The sequence below is a fragment of the Cyanistes caeruleus genome, chromosome 3 (assembly GCF_971803275.1).
Source record: "Cyanistes caeruleus chromosome 3, bCyaCae1.hap1.1, whole genome shotgun sequence".
NCBI classification, from domain to species: Eukaryota; Metazoa; Chordata; class Aves; order Passeriformes; family Paridae; genus Cyanistes; species Cyanistes caeruleus.
In genome coordinates, this window is record NC_141703.1 from 63892337 (window position 1) to 63898336 (window position 6000).

Here is a 6000-nt window from a genome sequence, read left to right on the forward strand (position 1 = left end):
TGCTTTGCAAAGTAGCTTTTAGGTGATCACAACCTTTCAGCTCTCAACTAACTTCACAAAGTTATAGATAAAACATCACCTTGATAAAGTCCACATTGCCTGAAAGATACAAAAAGGGCAGAGAAGAAGAAGAAGAAGGGAACTGTTCACCTTTTCACAGTTATACCTTCTAAATGGTCTTCCAGTTTTTTTTCTTTCACCTCTGGATTTGTCCATATTGGTGTTGTCTAAGCCTTGCTTTGAACTCACAGATTTTCTTCACAGACTGCATCAACTAGTTGGGGAAATCTGCTCATATACAGGAGACTCAGAAATCTGAGCTATTGTAAAAGGCCAAGGCAAGAAATTTGAAAGGTAAGCAAGGAACTGGCCCACTAAGGGATAGCTGAGGTTGGACACTGATAGCAGCAATAGCCACCCTCATCTAAAAATACCTTGTAAGATTACACTGAGCCCAAGGCCCCTGTGTGAAAGCTACTGTCATGTGAAAACAACGTCTGTGGCTTTCAAGGCAAGTGTATTTGTTGTTTTTCAAAAACCTTCATTGAAAGAACTTTTCTATCTTCTCCTGTTGCCTCATGCTCTCAACTCCCATCATGTTTTTGTTCTTTCCACTGTTTAATGTTTATCTTCCTTTGCAAAAATAGAAGTATGATGGGAAACCATATTTTCTGGGCATTCTCACAGTGCATGTTTGCATTTTTGAGCAGTATCTCAATAGCACGGTGTTCTTCTGATAACCTGAAACCACAGGGCTTATGCAGGTAGCAATTACAGTACCATGCACAACTCTGGCTGACTATTATGAGCAAAAATCAACAGTGCAGATACAAACCAGACTGACTGAAAGTGTAAAGGTTAGGTAGCAACTTTACCCCAAGAAATATATTCAGTCCAGGCTCCTATAATCTGCAGGTTAAAGGGCAGTCAGAGAGCCACAGAATCATAGAATGGACTGGGTAGGAAATGACCTTAAAGATAATTTAATTGCCATCCACCTGCCACAGGTTCCATCCAACCTGGCCTTGAACACATTCAGGGATGGAGGACCCAGAATTTCACCAAGCAAATTGTAGCAGTGCCTCACTGCTCTCACTGTGAAGAATTATTTCCTAATATCTAAACCAACTCTGTTTCAGTTTGAAACCATTCCCCCCTGTCCTATCACTAAATGCTCTTGTGAAAAGTCCCCGTCCTTTCTTGTAAGGTCCCTCAAGGTACTGAAAGGTCACAGTTAGGTCCCCCCAAAGCCTTCTTTTTTCCAGGCTAATCAACCCCAATTCTCTCAGCCTTCCCCATAGGAGAGGTGTTCCATTCCCCTAATCATCTCCATGGGCCTCCTCTGGGCTCTCTCCAAAGGGTCCATGTACTCCCTGTGCTGGGGACCCCAGGGCTGCATGCAGCACTGCAGGTGGGGTCTCATGAGAGCAGAGACAGAATCCCCTCCCTCACCCTGCTGCCCACGCTGCTTTGGATACAGTCCAGGACATGTTTGGCTTTTTGGGCTGGAAGTGCACAATGCCATATCCAGACTCTCCCCCAACAGCACCCCAAGTTCTTCTTGTCAGGGCTGCTCTCTGTCCATTCATCCCCCCTCCTGTGCAGATGGTGGAGGTTGCCCCAAGCCAGGTGCAACACCTTGCACTTGGCCTTGTTGAACCTGATGAGGTTCCCATGAGTTTGTCCAGGTCCCTCTGGATGGCATCCTGTCCTTCAGTATGTCAACTGCACCACTCAGCTTGGTGTCACCTGCAAATGTGCTGGGGGTGCACTCAATAATGACATCCTGGGATGGGGATCTCTTTCCCTGTTGTCCAAATCTGTGAATTTCAGGCTACATTTTACAGTCCTTGGGTAGAGGGAGAGAGTGACATCAGTTTCCAAGAAAGTCTTTAATCTGAAAATGTTTCAAAAGTTTCAGAAAACCTTCATGTAATCTGACAAATTGCAGCACCTCCAGAGGATTCACTCAACTTGAAACATTTCTTTCCTTTTTTTTTTTTTAATCCTCAGTCATGATGTGAAAAGGTGATAAAAGTGCTTCCCCTCCCCTTGCTGAAATGAAAGGAATCCAGTTTCTCCAGTGCTGATGTTCTGACAGGTCGAATAGTAGGGAAAAAGGAATTGCAGAGTTTTTGTTTGTTTGTTTGTTTGATTTTTTTTTTTTTTTTCCCTGCACGCATGAGGGCTGGGGCTGCATTTAAAAAGACACCATCAGCTTTAGATGATAGAAATGCTTGAGAAGGAGTCAGTGGTGAAGGGACTTGTTGCTGGGGCCAGCCTGGCTCTTGGTGGGTTTTCACTAACATAGGCAGATGGAAGATTTCTGTAGGAGAGAAAGATGCTAACACAAGTATCTGCCACAAAACAGGAGTCAAGTGTCCTGTTTTTACAACCTCTGGCTTGTGTCCAGCCTCTAACCTCCCAAATTCCCGCAGAGTCCGTGTGTGGGGATCAGCAATGCCTGGCTCTGGCTGAGACTCAGATTTTTTGGACACCTTTGGCCAGCACCACTGATGCCTGCAAAAATCCCTGCCTCAAGGTTTTCAACTGGAACCACTCTTTCCTGGTGTCTCATTTCTGATAAATTAGAGCTAAGCAAACAGCCACCAAAACAGATTTAAAGGAGCCCCAACATAAACAAGAACATTTTGCTGCTCTTTTCACTTGGCTGGACCAAACACAGCTGCCTGTTGAACTGGGTAAATAGGGAGCAGGGCAGTATTACACTTCACCTCTTTATCAGGGTTCAAGGCAAACCTTTCCCTCCTTTTTTTTCCCTATGTTGTGCATATTTTGGAGTTATTTTTATAAGTCAATTTTATTTTAAGTTTCAGTTTGGGTTTCTGGAAAATGAACTAGCTGAAGCTGATTGTGAAATTACTCCCTAGCAAAAGGTAAACAGGAATCATGCAGAAATGCTGACAATGGGAAGAGGTTTGCACACACACACACAAAAAAAAATAAAACTCTGTTTTTTAAAATATTATCCTTTGGTTACTGATTATGTGCTTGCATATTTTAACATTTTCTGTGTTACAAATAAACTGGAGTTCCAAATCTGCCATCCTGGACCAGATCTAAAGCTGAGCTGACTCCCCTCCTGCTTACAATTGTCTGGGAGAAGGGCCAAGCAGGGTGGTCAGGATTTCATGAAGGGGAATGGTAAGAGATGCACCTTCACACAAGGTCCTCAGCTCCATTACAGGCTAGAGGTTTTCTAAACATGAAGTATATTATGTCTTGCACAATGTTTATTCACCATGACGAGCTTCTGATACTCACCTTGCACGTGCTCAGTGGTGGTTTAAAAACCTCCGTGTTTCTGACTCCCAGGGGTTGATTATACACAACAGGAAAACGTTTCTCTTCCTCACTTATGATTCCACCACCTTATAACATCAGTGGATGAATTTACTGGATTTCCATACTATGACATTACAGAACATCCATTCAAAGGAAAAAGTGCTTATAGAATAGCATTACATGCTCAATTAAATCATGTTTCTCAGGTACCAGATACAAAGAGCAGGTCCCTGGTGGTAACTGCTCACAGTTTGGGCAGACAAGGCTAAAGACACAGGGGGCACAGGTATTTTTTTTTAAATTACAGTTTGAACAGCCCTAGCTAGCCCATACAGGAAGGCTGCGTAAAACCAGAAACTGGCTTTAATCACAAAGTATTCTTTCGTGTGCAACAAATTTTCTCCTTAACACACGGCAGGTCTGTTTCTTAACAGTTTGCAGGAGCACCATATATTTCCTTTCTGGATTATTTTCATTATCACTACAACCCACAATGAGTTGCAGCATGGCAAAACTACAAATCAGTTTTCCTCTCTTGCCATTTTTATCTAAGAAGATAGTTTAGGGTAGAAGGAGAGCCCCATTTGCATCACATCTTCCCTCTGCCTTCTCCTGCTGAGCATCCCAGTGTCTCAGTCTCACCTGAGCCCTCTGAAATTTTGTTGACTCCTATTAACTCTTCCATCCTCTGAGCTTTCATCCACCCCAAAAGGCCACGCTGCTCATCTTTCTTCCCTCTGCATGGTGCTACTCCTGCTGTTTAATGATCTCTAGCAATAAACAGGAAAGGCAGGAGAGTGCAGGAAACACCCTCCCACCCCAGATGAGATCAGACCAGAGCAGAGTCTGTGTCCTGGCTCTCTGGGCACAGCACACAAGCCTTGGTGCCCCACTGTCCATGTAATGTCCCACACGGCAATTACAGGATTAGGGAAGTTAGAGGGGATGTCCTGGCTTCTTTTCTTTAGGATCTGGTTATTGATCTGTTGTTCATGACTTTTTTACTCCAGTCCCTTTGCATCTCATACTGTCCATCTCCACAACCTCCAGTGGGAACAAATTTACCAAATTTGTATTTCATTTGTATTTCATTTGTGCCTACACTTTTGTTATTGATGGATGAAGCGAACAATAGCTTTTTATTCCCTTTACTGTCCCCTTCATGTTTTGTAAGCTTCTGTCACATCCTTCCTCAGCCTTCTCTTCTCCAAATCAATGTGATCCAGCCTTTTCAGTTCCTCTTGATAAGCATTTGCTCCATTCTCCTCATCATTTTGCCATCATTTGCCATTCCCTATAGCTTTTTGGATTCTACTGTATCTTCCTTCAGGTGTGGAGAACACATACTCATCTGTACAAGATCCAAGGGTGCACCAAGGTTTTACAGGGTGGCTCTTTCCACCAGTATGAGATATAGGATCTATATATTAAAAACAAAACCATCAACTAAAACAAAACAGAAATTCCCACCAAAGCAAGTACAGACAGCCTGAGAAGCTGATCAATATTCTAAAACTTCAGTAAGTAAAAGCAGTACTGAACAAGAAACAGAAAAGCCACTGAAAAGTGAAGATGAAGCCTAATGAGCACAGGAAGAACATGGTGCTTAGAGCAGCTAGAGATTTGATACTGGGGCCTTAGGGAAGGCAATGCTTGGCACAGTGCCATGTGTTAAGGAAATCCCAGGCAGCTCCAGGGGGCAAGGAGCCAAGAGATAGAAAACAGTAGAAAGGGCTTGAGCAACTGCTGGATGCAGGAAGAGGGGGAAATGAAATCAAAACCTTCTCTTCTAGGTTTTGTTGCTGTTAAAAGAAGCAAACAAATCAAACAAACAAACAAATGAACAAAAACAGAAAACAAAAACAAAATTAAGGAAAAGGTTAAAAAATAAATCCCCTCTTCCAGAGAATATACCTTAATGGTCTTCAAAATAAAGAAGTTAGAAGAAAACCCACCCTGAACCTGATCTTTCACAGTGAAAAGCAACTGATTGAATGTAGTAACAACTCAGAGTGGAGCTACTTAAATTCAGATTACCACAGGGTAAATTCCCAGTGCAAATGCCTATCATTTTATGAAAGCAATCCAATTAGTCACAAGTGACTAGGACTAAGGATTAAAATCAATCATGATGGGAGAAGGCTGAAAGATACAATCTGCAGTTTGTGATAGAAGATGATGCTCCTGGAAAAGGGCACAAAAGCAAAGAGACTTCAGAAGGGAAGTGAGGCAAAAGAAGGAAACTGCATTAGCAACAAAAGAAGGGAGTCAAAGTGACAAGATAAAGAGAGTCAGATAATTCTGATATTGAAAAGATAAGGGCAGAAGAAGAAAAGAAAATAGGAAAAGGATGTATAATGTAAAAAAAAAATCTTCAGTTATTAGGTCAAAGATATTAAGTATTTATAAGGACAACCTAAGCAAGGGTAAATATCTGTGTTATCTTTACTCCCATTCCCCATCTCTATTCCCCATGACCATCTTAACAATTTCTTTGTAGGATGAACCAGCATATAAGAGGCTGGAGAAAGTCACTTCTGCCTCTAATGTACAAGAAACAGTTATTTATACAGCAGACACAGCTCTCAGTGAAAATTTTCATCTGGTTAGGTGGAAAATGAAGAAATAATCTCTTTCAATGAACATTAACAGCAACAAAAATATAAGCAAAGCCTTAAAGCTGCAATTACTTTG